Source organism: Garra rufa, chromosome 21, assembly GCF_049309525.1.
Source record: "Garra rufa chromosome 21, GarRuf1.0, whole genome shotgun sequence".
Classification (NCBI taxonomy): Eukaryota; Metazoa; Chordata; class Actinopteri; order Cypriniformes; family Cyprinidae; genus Garra; species Garra rufa.
This window is the reverse complement of record NC_133381.1, coordinates 12,513,507-12,527,029: the sequence shown is the minus strand read 5'-3', so window position 1 is coordinate 12,527,029 and position 13,523 is coordinate 12,513,507.

The window sequence follows — 13,523 nt, the reverse complement described above, 5'->3', positions numbered from 1 at the left end:
TAAGGTAGGGAATTAATGACCACAGAAAGTCAGGAGGCCTGTTTAATTCCTCATCCGAAAGATGTTTCTTTTTACAAGGGCCGGATTAAGGTTTCATAAAAACATTTGCTCCTTTTCAAGGCCCAGAATCTGCCTTGTTGTATTAGGGCTTTTGATCCCATAGGTACATGACAGAGAAAGAGCACCCCCTGCTGGCCAGACTATTTTTTCACAAAGGTAGCGCATCCTGACAGGCTCTATAAGGCCGGCAGATTGCGCTACCACCTCCATAAATGAGGTCAAATTCATCATTAAGGTAGGGAATTAATGACCACAGAAAGTCAGGAGGCCTGTTTAATGCCTCATCCGAAGGACACTCATTTTTACATGAGGCGGTTTAATGCTTCATCAAAAACCTTACACCGCAGAAATCATTTTTGTATATTTGGACTTTTGGAACCTAAAGTACATGTCAGGGAATGAGTAACCCCTGCTGGCTGTACTAAAAAAATCCCCTGTAGGAAGCTAGTTTTCCACAAAGGGTCCCCCATCCATGCACAGAGCAGGATTGGGCCTGCTTAGCTTTAGAGAGCAACCAGAATCTGACTACTGCAAACAACATTTGAACTTGTTCTGTTTGGTTGAATGAAACTGCTCTGATAGAGGGGTAGCGCATCCTGACAGGTTCCATCAGGCCAGCGGAATGTGCTACCACCTACATACATGAGGTCAAATTCATCATTAAGGTAGGGAATTAATGACCACAGAAAGTCAGGAGGCCAGTTTAATGCCTCATGCGAAGGACAGTCCTTATTACAGGTGCCGGATTAAGGTTTCATCAAACATTTGCTCCTTTTCAAGGCCCAGAATCTGCCTCGTTGTATTAGGGCTTTTGATCCCATAGGTACATGACAGAGAAAGAGCACCCCCTGCTGGCCAGACTATTTTTTCACAAAGGTAGCCATCCTGACAGGCTCTATAAGGCCAGCAGATTGCGCTACCACCTCCATAAATGAGGTCAAATTCATCATTAAGGTAGGGAATTAATGACCACAGAAAGTCAGGAGGCCTGTTTAATGCCTCATCCGAAGGACACTCATTTTTACATGAGGCGGTTTAATGCTTCATCAAAAACCTTACACCGCAGAAATCATTTTTGTATATTTGGACTTTTGGAACCTAAAGTACATGTCAGGGAATGAGCAACCCCTGCTGGCTGTACTAAAAATATCCCCCGTAGCAAGCTAGTTTTCCACAAAGGGTCCCCCATCCATGCACAGAGCAGGATTGGGCCTGCTTAGCTTTAGAGAGCAACCAGAATCTGACTACTGCAAACAACATTTGAACTTGTTCTGTTTGGTTGAATGAAACTGCTCTGATAGAGGGGTAGCGCATCCTGACAGGTTCCATCAGGCCAGCGGAATGTGCTACCACCTACATACATGAGGTCAAATTCATCATTAAGGTAGGGAATTAATGACCACAGAAAGTCAGGAGGCCAGTTTAATGCCTAATGCGAAGGACAGTCCTTTTTACAGGTGCCGGATTAAGGTTTCATAAGAACATTTGCTCCTTTTCACGGCCTGGAATCTGCCTTGTTGTATTAGGACGTTTGATCCCATAGGTACATGTCAGAGAAAGAGCCCCCCCTGCTGGCCAGACTAGTTTTTCACAAAGGTAGCGCATCCTGGAGGCTCTATAAGGCCGGCAGATTGCGCTACCACCTCCATAAATGAGGTCAAATTCATCATTAAGGTAGGGAATTAATGACCACAGAAAGTCAGGAGGCCTGTTTAATGCCTCATCCAAAGGACACTCATTTTTACATGGGGCGGTTTAATGCTTCATCAAAAACCTTACACCGCAGAAATCAGTTTTGTATATTTGGACTTTTGGAACCTAAAGTACATGTCAGGGAATGAGCAACCCCTGCTGGCTGGACTAAAAATATCTCCCACAGGAAGCTAGTTTTCCACAAAGGGTCTCCCATACATGCACAGAGCAGGATTGGGCCTGCTTAGCTTTAGAAAGCAACCAGAATCTGACTACTGCAAACAACATTTGAACTTGTTCTGGTTGGTTGAATGAAACTGCTCTGATAGATGGGTAGCGCATCCTGACAGGTTCCATCAGGCCAGCGGAATGTGCTACCACCTACATACATGAGGTCAAATTCATCATTAAGGTAGGGAATTAATGACCACAGAAAGTCAGGAGGCCAGTTTAATGCCTCATGCGAAGGACAGTCCTTTTTACAGGTGCCGGATTAAGGTTTCATAAGAACATTTGCTCCTTTTCACGGCCTGGAATCTGCCTCGTTGTATTAGGACGTTTGATCCCATAGGTACATGTCAGAGAAAGAGCCCCCCCTGCTGGCCAGACTAGTTTTTCACAAAGGTAGCGCATCCTGGAGGCTCTATAAGGCCGGCAGATTGCGCTACCACCTCCATAAATGAGGTCAAATTCATCATTAAGGTAGGGAATTAATGACCACAGAAAGTCAGGAGGCCTGTTTAATGCCTCATCCGAAAGATGTTTCTTTTTACAAGGGCCGGATTAAGGTTTCATAAAAACATTTGCTCCTTTTCAAGGCCCAGAATCTGCCTTGTTGTATTAGGGCTTTTGATCCCATAGGTACATGACAGAGAAAGAGCACCCCCTGCTGGCCAGACTATTTTTTCACAAAGGTAGCGCATCCTGACAGGTTCTATAAGGCCGGCAGATTGCGCTACCACCTCCATAAATTAGGTCAAATTCATCATTAAGGTAGGGAATTAATGACCACAGAAAGTCAGGAGGCCTGTTTAATTCCTCATCCGAAAGATGTTTCTTTTTACAAGGGCCGGATTAAGGTTTCATAAAAACATTTGCTCCTTTTCAAGGCCCAGAATCTGCCTTGTTGTATTAGGGCTTTTGATCCCATAGGTACATGACAGAGAAAGAGCACCCCCTGCTGGCCAGACTATTTTTTCACAAAGGTAGCGCATCCTGACAGGCTCTATAAGGCCGGCAGATTGCGCTACCACCTCCATAAATGAGGTCAAATTCATCATTAAGGTAGGGAATTAATGACCACAGAAAGTCAGGAGGCCTGTTTAATGCCTCATCCGAAGGACACTCATTTTTACATGAGGCGGTTTAATGCTTCATCAAAAACCTTACACCGCAGAAATCATTTTTGTATATTTGGACTTTTGGAACCTAAAGTACATGTCAGGGAATGAGTAACCCCTGCTGGCTGTACTAAAAAAATCCCCTGTAGGAAGCTAGTTTTCCACAAAGGGTCCCCCATCCATGCACAGAGCAGGATTGGGCCTGCTTAGCTTTAGAGAGCAACCAGAATCTGACTACTGCAAACAACATTTGAACTTGTTCTGTTTGGTTGAATGAAACTGCTCTGATAGAGGGGTAGCGCATCCTGACAGGTTCCATCAGGCCAGCGGAATGTGCTACCACCTACATACATGAGGTCAAATTCATCATTAAGGTAGGGAATTAATGACCACAGAAAGTCAGGAGGCCAGTTTAATGCCTCATGCGAAGGACAGTCCTTATTACAGGTGCCGGATTAAGGTTTCATCAAACATTTGCTCCTTTTCACGGCCTGGAATCTGCCTCGTTGTATTAGGACGTTTGATCCCATAGGTACATGTCAGGGAAAGAGCCCCCCCTGCTGGCCAGACTAGTTTTTCACAAAGGTAGCGCATCCTGGAGGCTCTATAAGGCCGGCAGATTGCGCTACCACCTCCATAAATGAGGTCAAATTCATCATTAAGGTAGGGAATTAATGACCACAGAAAGTCAGGAGGCCTGTTTAATGCCTCATCCGAAAGATGTTTCTTTTTACAAGGGCCGGATTAAGGTTTCATAAAAACATTTGCTCCTTTTCAAGGCCCAGAATCTGCCTTGTTGTATTAGGGCTTTTGATCCCATAGGTACATGACAGAGAAAGAGCACCCCCTGCTGGCAAGACTATTTTTTCACAAAGGTAGCGCATCCTGACAGGCTCTATAAGGCCGGCAGATTGCGCTACCACCTCCATAAATGAGGTCAAATTCATCATTAAGGTAGGGAATTAATGACCACAGAAAGTCAGGAGGCCTGTTTAATGCCTCATCCAAAAGATGTTTCTTTTTACAAGGGCCTGATTAAGGTTTCATAAAAACATTTGCTCCTTTTCAAGGCCCAGAATCTGCCTCGTTGTATTAGGGCTTTTGATCCCATAGGTACATGACAGAGAAAGAGCACCCCCTGCTGGCCAGACTATTTTTTCACAAAGGTAGCGCATCCTGACAGGCTCTATAAGGCCGGCAGATTGCGCTACCACCTCCATAAATGAGGACAAATTCATCATTAAGGTAGGGAATTACTGACCACAGAAAGTCAGGAGGCCTGTTTAATGCCTCATCCGAAGGACACTCATTTTTACATGAGGCGGTTTAATGCTTCATCAAAAACCTTACACCGCAGAAATCATTTTTGTATATTTGGACTTTTGGAACCTAACGTACATGTCAGGGAATGAGCAACCCCTGCTGGCTGTACTAAAAATATCCCCGGCAGGAAGCTAGTTTTCCACAAAGGGTCTTCCATCCATGCACAGAGCAGGATTGGGCCTGCTTAGCTTCAGAGAGCAACCAGAATCTGACTACTGCAAACAACATTTGAACTTGTTCTGTTTGGTTGAATGAAACTGCTCTGATAGAGGGGTAGCGCATCCTGACAGGTTCCATCAGGCCAGCGGAATGTGCTACCACCTACATACATGAGGTCAAATTCATCATTAAGGTAGGGAATTAATGACCACAGAAAGTCAGGAGGCCAGTTTAATGCCTCATGCGAAGGACAGTCCTTATTACAGGTGCCGGATTAAGGTTTCATCAAACATTTGCTCCTTTTCACGGCCTGGAATCTGCCTCGTTGTATTAGGACGTTTGATCCCATAGGTACATGTCAGGGAAAGAGCCCCCCCTGCTGGCCAGACTAGTTTTTCACAAAGGTAGCGCATCCTGGAGGCTCTATAAGGCCGGCAGATTGCGCTACCACCTCCATAAATGAGGTCAAATTCATCATTAAGGTAGGGAATTAATGACCACAGAAAGTCAGGAGGCCTGTTTAATGCCTCATCCGAAAGATGTTTCTTTTTACAAGGGCCGGATTAAGGTTTCATAAAAACATTTGCTCCTTTTCAAGGCCCAGAATCTGCCTTGTTGTATTAGGGCTTTTGATCCCATAGGTACATGACAGAGAAAGAGCACCCCCTGCTGGCCAGACTATTTTTTCACAAAGGTAGCGCATCCTGACAGGTTCTATAAGGCCGGCAGATTGCGCTACCACCTCCATAAATTAGGTCAAATTCATCATTAAGGTAGGGAATTAATGACCACAGAAAGTCAGGAGGCCTGTTTAATTCCTCATCCGAAAGATGTTTCTTTTTACAAGGGCCGGATTAAGGTTTCATAAAAACATTTGCTCCTTTTCAAGGCCCAGAATCTGCCTTGTTGTATTAGGGCTTTTGATCCCATAGGTACATGACAGAGAAAGAGCACCCCCTGCTGGCCAGACTATTTTTTCACAAAGGTAGCGCATCCTGACAGGCTCTATAAGGCCGGCAGATTGCGCTACCACCTCCATAAATGAGGTCAAATTCATCATTAAGGTAGGGAATTAATGACCACAGAAAGTCAGGAGGCCTGTTTAATGCCTCATCCGAAGGACACTCATTTTTACATGAGGCGGTTTAATGCTTCATCAAAAACCTTACACCGCAGAAATCATTTTTGTATATTTGGACTTTTGGAACCTAAAGTACATGTCAGGGAATGAGTAACCCCTGCTGGCTGTACTAAAAAAATCCCCTGTAGGAAGCTAGTTTTCCACAAAGGGTCCCCCATCCATGCACAGAGCAGGATTGGGCCTGCTTAGCTTTAGAGAGCAACCAGAATCTGACTACTGCAAACAACATTTGAACTTGTTCTGTTTGGTTGAATGAAACTGCTCTGATAGAGGGGTAGCGCATCCTGACAGGTTCCATCAGGCCAGCGGAATGTGCTACCACCTACATACATGAGGTCAAATTCATCATTAAGGTAGGGAATTAATGACCACAGAAAGTCAGGAGGCCAGTTTAATGCCTCATGCGAAGGACAGTCCTTATTACAGGTGCCGGATTAAGGTTTCATCAAACATTTGCTCCTTTTCACGGCCTGGAATCTGCCTCGTTGTATTAGGACGTTTGATCCCATAGGTACATGTCAGGGAAAGAGCCCCCCCTGCTGGCCAGACTAGTTTTTCACAAAGGTAGCGCATCCTGGAGGCTCTATAAGGCCGGCAGATTGCGCTACCACCTCCATAAATGAGGTCAAATTCATCATTAAGGTAGGGAATTAATGACCACAGAAAGTCAGGAGGCCTGTTTAATGCCTCATCCGAAAGATGTTTCTTTTTACAAGGGCCGGATTAAGGTTTCATAAAAACATTTGCTCCTTTTCAAGGCCCAGAATCTGCCTTGTTGTATTAGGGCTTTTGATCCCATAGGTACATGACAGAGAAAGAGCACCCCCTGCTGGCCAGACTATTTTTTCACAAAGGTAGCGCATCCTGACAGGTTCTATAAGGCCGGCAGATTGCGCTACCACCTCCATAAATTAGGTCAAATTCATCATTAAGGTAGGGAATTAATGACCACAGAAAGTCAGGAGGCCTGTTTAATTCCTCATCCGAAAGATGTTTCTTTTTACAAGGGCCGGATTAAGGTTTCATAAAAACATTTGCTCCTTTTCAAGGCCCAGAATCTGCCTTGTTGTATTAGGGCTTTTGATCCCATAGGTACATGACAGAGAAAGAGCACCCCCTGCTGGCCAGACTATTTTTTCACAAAGGTAGCGCATCCTGACAGGCTCTATAAGGCCGGCAGATTGCGCTACCACCTCCATAAATGAGGTCAAATTCATCATTAAGGTAGGGAATTAATGACCACAGAAAGTCAGGAGGCCTGTTTAATGCCTCATCCGAAGGACACTCATTTTTACATGAGGCGGTTTAATGCTTCATCAAAAACCTTACACCGCAGAAATCATTTTTGTATATTTGGACTTTTGGAACCTAAAGTACATGTCAGGGAATGAGTAACCCCTGCTGGCTGTACTAAAAAAATCCCCTGTAGGAAGCTAGTTTTCCACAAAGGGTCCCCCATCCATGCACAGAGCAGGATTGGGCCTGCTTAGCTTTAGAGAGCAACCAGAATCTGACTACTGCAAACAACATTTGAACTTGTTCTGTTTGGTTGAATGAAACTGCTCTGATAGAGGGGTAGCGCATCCTGACAGGTTCCATCAGGCCAGCGGAATGTGCTACCACCTACATACATGAGGTCAAATTCATCATTAAGGTAGGGAATTAATGACCACAGAAAGTCAGGAGGCCAGTTTAATGCCTCATGCGAAGGACAGTCCTTATTACAGGTGCCGGATTAAGGTTTCATCAAACATTTGCTCCTTTTCACGGCCTGGAATCTGCCTCGTTGTATTAGGACGTTTGATCCCATAGGTACATGTCAGGGAAAGAGCCCCCCCTGCTGGCCAGACTAGTTTTTCACAAAGGTAGCGCATCCTGGAGGCTCTATAAGGCCGGCAGATTGCGCTACCACCTCCATAAATGAGGTCAAATTCATCATTAAGGTAGGGAATTAATGACCACAGAAAGTCAGGAGGCCTGTTTAATGCCTCATCCGAAAGATGTTTCTTTTTACAAGGGCCGGATTAAGGTTTCATAAAAACATTTGCTCCTTTTCAAGGCCCAGAATCTGCCTTGTTGTATTAGGGCTTTTGATCCCATAGGTACATGACAGAGAAAGAGCACCCCCTGCTGGCCAGACTATTTTTTCACAAAGGTAGCGCATCCTGACAGGTTCTATAAGGCCGGCAGATTGCGCTACCACCTCCATAAATTAGGTCAAATTCATCATTAAGGTAGGGAATTAATGACCACAGAAAGTCAGGAGGCCTGTTTAATTCCTCATCCGAAAGATGTTTCTTTTTACAAGGGCCGGATTAAGGTTTCATAAAAACATTTGCTCCTTTTCAAGGCCCAGAATCTGCCTTGTTGTATTAGGGCTTTTGATCCCATAGGTACATGACAGAGAAAGAGCACCCCCTGCTGGCCAGACTATTTTTTCACAAAGGTAGCGCATCCTGACAGGCTCTATAAGGCCGGCAGATTGCGCTACCACCTCCATAAATGAGGTCAAATTCATCATTAAGGTAGGGAATTAATGACCACAGAAAGTCAGGAGGCCTGTTTAATGCCTCATCCGAAGGACACTCATTTTTACATGAGGCGGTTTAATGCTTCATCAAAAACCTTACACCGCAGAAATCATTTTTGTATATTTGGACTTTTGGAACCTAAAGTACATGTCAGGGAATGAGTAACCCCTGCTGGCTGTACTAAAAAAATCCCCTGTAGGAAGCTAGTTTTCCACAAAGGGTCCCCCATCCATGCACAGAGCAGGATTGGGCCTGCTTAGCTTTAGAGAGCAACCAGAATCTGACTACTGCAAACAACATTTGAACTTGTTCTGTTTGGTTGAATGAAACTGCTCTGATAGAGGGGTAGCGCATCCTGACAGGTTCCATCAGGCCAGCGGAATGTGCTACCACCTACATACATGAGGTCAAATTCATCATTAAGGTAGGGAATTAATGACCACAGAAAGTCAGGAGGCCAGTTTAATGCCTCATGCGAAGGACAGTCCTTATTACAGGTGCCGGATTAAGGTTTCATCAAACATTTGCTCCTTTTCAAGGCCCAGAATCTGCCTCGTTGTATTAGGGCTTTTGATCCCATAGGTACATGACAGAGAAAGAGCACCCCCTGCTGGCCAGACTATTTTTTCACAAAGGTAGCCATCCTGACAGGCTCTATAAGGCCAGCAGATTGCGCTACCACCTCCATAAATGAGGTCAAATTCATCATTAAGGTAGGGAATTAATGACCACAGAAAGTCAGGAGGCCTGTTTAATGCCTCATCCGAAGGACACTCATTTTTACATGAGGCGGTTTAATGCTTCATCAAAAACCTTACACCGCAGAAATCATTTTTGTATATTTGGACTTTTGGAACCTAAAGTACATGTCAGGGAATGAGCAACCCCTGCTGGCTGTACTAAAAATATCCCCCGTAGCAAGCTAGTTTTCCACAAAGGGTCCCCCATCCATGCACAGAGCAGGATTGGGCCTGCTTAGCTTTAGAGAGCAACCAGAATCTGACTACTGCAAACAACATTTGAACTTGTTCTGTTTGGTTGAATGAAACTGCTCTGATAGAGGGGTAGCGCATCCTGACAGGTTCCATCAGGCCAGCGGAATGTGCTACCACCTACATACATGAGGTCAAATTCATCATTAAGGTAGGGAATTAATGACCACAGAAAGTCAGGAGGCCAGTTTAATGCCTAATGCGAAGGACAGTCCTTTTTACAGGTGCCGGATTAAGGTTTCATAAGAACATTTGCTCCTTTTCACGGCCTGGAATCTGCCTTGTTGTATTAGGACGTTTGATCCCATAGGTACATGTCAGAGAAAGAGCCCCCCCTGCTGGCCAGACTAGTTTTTCACAAAGGTAGCGCATCCTGGAGGCTCTATAAGGCCGGCAGATTGCGCTACCACCTCCATAAATGAGGTCAAATTCATCATTAAGGTAGGGAATTAATGACCACAGAAAGTCAGGAGGCCTGTTTAATGCCTCATCCAAAGGACACTCATTTTTACATGGGGCGGTTTAATGCTTCATCAAAAACCTTACACCGCAGAAATCAGTTTTGTATATTTGGACTTTTGGAACCTAAAGTACATGTCAGGGAATGAGCAACCCCTGCTGGCTGGACTAAAAATATCTCCCACAGGAAGCTAGTTTTCCACAAAGGGTCTCCCATACATGCACAGAGCAGGATTGGGCCTGCTTAGCTTTAGAAAGCAACCAGAATCTGACTACTGCAAACAACATTTGAACTTGTTCTGGTTGGTTGAATGAAACTGCTCTGATAGATGGGTAGCGCATCCTGACAGGTTCCATCAGGCCAGCGGAATGTGCTACCACCTACATACATGAGGTCAAATTCATCATTAAGGTAGGGAATTAATGACCACAGAAAGTCAGGAGGCCAGTTTAATGCCTCATGCGAAGGACAGTCCTTTTTACAGGTGCCGGATTAAGGTTTCATAAGAACATTTGCTCCTTTTCACGGCCTGGAATCTGCCTCGTTGTATTAGGACGTTTGATCCCATAGGTACATGTCAGAGAAAGAGCCCCCCCTGCTGGCCAGACTAGTTTTTCACAAAGGTAGCGCATCCTGGAGGCTCTATAAGGCCGGCAGATTGCGCTACCACCTCCATAAATGAGGTCAAATTCATCATTAAGGTAGGGAATTAATGACCACAGAAAGTCAGGAGGCCTGTTTAATGCCTCATCCGAAAGATGTTTCTTTTTACAAGGGCCGGATTAAGGTTTCATAAAAACATTTGCTCCTTTTCAAGGCCCAGAATCTGCCTTGTTGTATTAGGGCTTTTGATCCCATAGGTACATGACAGAGAAAGAGCACCCCCTGCTGGCCAGACTATTTTTTCACAAAGGTAGCGCATCCTGACAGGTTCTATAAGGCCGGCAGATTGCGCTACCACCTCCATAAATTAGGTCAAATTCATCATTAAGGTAGGGAATTAATGACCACAGAAAGTCAGGAGGCCTGTTTAATTCCTCATCCGAAAGATGTTTCTTTTTACAAGGGCCGGATTAAGGTTTCATAAAAACATTTGCTCCTTTTCAAGGCCCAGAATCTGCCTTGTTGTATTAGGGCTTTTGATCCCATAGGTACATGACAGAGAAAGAGCACCCCCTGCTGGCCAGACTATTTTTTCACAAAGGTAGCGCATCCTGACAGGCTCTATAAGGCCGGCAGATTGCGCTACCACCTCCATAAATGAGGTCAAATTCATCATTAAGGTAGGGAATTAATGACCACAGAAAGTCAGGAGGCCTGTTTAATGCCTCATCCGAAGGACACTCATTTTTACATGAGGCGGTTTAATGCTTCATCAAAAACCTTACACCGCAGAAATCATTTTTGTATATTTGGACTTTTGGAACCTAAAGTACATGTCAGGGAATGAGTAACCCCTGCTGGCTGTACTAAAAAAATCCCCTGTAGGAAGCTAGTTTTCCACAAAGGGTCCCCCATCCATGCACAGAGCAGGATTGGGCCTGCTTAGCTTTAGAGAGCAACCAGAATCTGACTACTGCAAACAACATTTGAACTTGTTCTGTTTGGTTGAATGAAACTGCTCTGATAGAGGGGTAGCGCATCCTGACAGGTTCCATCAGGCCAGCGGAATGTGCTACCACCTACATACATGAGGTCAAATTCATCATTAAGGTAGGGAATTAATGACCACAGAAAGTCAGGAGGCCAGTTTAATGCCTCATGCGAAGGACAGTCCTTATTACAGGTGCCGGATTAAGGTTTCATCAAACATTTGCTCCTTTTCACGGCCTGGAATCTGCCTCGTTGTATTAGGACGTTTGATCCCATAGGTACATGTCAGGGAAAGAGCCCCCCCTGCTGGCCAGACTAGTTTTTCACAAAGGTAGCGCATCCTGGAGGCTCTATAAGGCCGGCAGATTGCGCTACCACCTCCATAAATGAGGTCAAATTCATCATTAAGGTAGGGAATTAATGACCACAGAAAGTCAGGAGGCCTGTTTAATGCCTCATCCGAAAGATGTTTCTTTTTACAAGGGCCGGATTAAGGTTTCATAAAAACATTTGCTCCTTTTCAAGGCCCAGAATCTGCCTTGTTGTATTAGGGCTTTTGATCCCATAGGTACATGACAGAGAAAGAGCACCCCCTGCTGGCAAGACTATTTTTTCACAAAGGTAGCGCATCCTGACAGGCTCTATAAGGCCGGCAGATTGCGCTACCACCTCCATAAATGAGGTCAAATTCATCATTAAGGTAGGGAATTAATGACCACAGAAAGTCAGGAGGCCTGTTTAATGCCTCATCCAAAAGATGTTTCTTTTTACAAGGGCCTGATTAAGGTTTCATAAAAACATTTGCTCCTTTTCAAGGCCCAGAATCTGCCTCGTTGTATTAGGGCTTTTGATCCCATAGGTACATGACAGAGAAAGAGCACCCCCTGCTGGCCAGACTATTTTTTCACAAAGGTAGCGCATCCTGACAGGCTCTATAAGGCCGGCAGATTGCGCTACCACCTCCATAAATGAGGACAAATTCATCATTAAGGTAGGGAATTACTGACCACAGAAAGTCAGGAGGCCTGTTTAATGCCTCATCCGAAGGACACTCATTTTTACATGAGGCGGTTTAATGCTTCATCAAAAACCTTACACCGCAGAAATCATTTTTGTATATTTGGACTTTTGGAACCTAACGTACATGTCAGGGAATGAGCAACCCCTGCTGGCTGTACTAAAAATATCCCCGGCAGGAAGCTAGTTTTCCACAAAGGGTCTTCCATCCATGCACAGAGCAGGATTGGGCCTGCTTAGCTTCAGAGAGCAACCAGAATCTGACTACTGCAAACAACATTTGAACTTGTTCTGTTTGGTTGAATGAAACTGCTCTGATAGAGGGGTAGCGCATCCTGACAGGTTCCATCAGGCCAGCGGAATGTGCTACCACCTACATACATGAGGTCAAATTCATCATTAAGGTAGGGAATTAATGACCACAGAAAGTCAGGAGGCCAGTTTAATGCCTCATGCGAAGGACAGTCCTTATTACAGGTGCCGGATTAAGGTTTCATCAAACATTTGCTCCTTTTCACGGCCTGGAATCTGCCTCGTTGTATTAGGACGTTTGATCCCATAGGTACATGTCAGGGAAAGAGCCCCCCCTGCTGGCCAGACTAGTTTTTCACAAAGGTAGCGCATCCTGGAGGCTCTATAAGGCCGGCAGATTGCGCTACCACCTCCATAAATGAGGTCAAATTCATCATTAAGGTAGGGAATTAATGACCACAGAAAGTCAGGAGGCCTGTTTAATGCCTCATCCGAAAGATGTTTCTTTTTACAAGGGCCGGATTAAGGTTTCATAAAAACATTTGCTCCTTTTCAAGGCCCAGAATCTGCCTTGTTGTATTAGGGCTTTTGATCCCATAGGTACATGACAGAGAAAGAGCACCCCCTGCTGGCCAGACTATTTTTTCACAAAGGTAGCGCATCCTGACAGGTTCTATAAGGCCGGCAGATTGCGCTACCACCTCCATAAATTAGGTCAAATTCATCATTAAGGTAGGGAATTAATGACCACAGAAAGTCAGGAGGCCTGTTTAATTCCTCATCCGAAAGATGTTTCTTTTTACAAGGGCCGGATTAAGGTTTCATAAAAACATTTGCTCCTTTTCAAGGCCCAGAATCTGCCTTGTTGTATTAGGGCTTTTGATCCCATAGGTACATGACAGAGAAAGAGCACCCCCTGCTGGCCAGACTATTTTTTCACAAAGGTAGCGCATCCTGACAGGC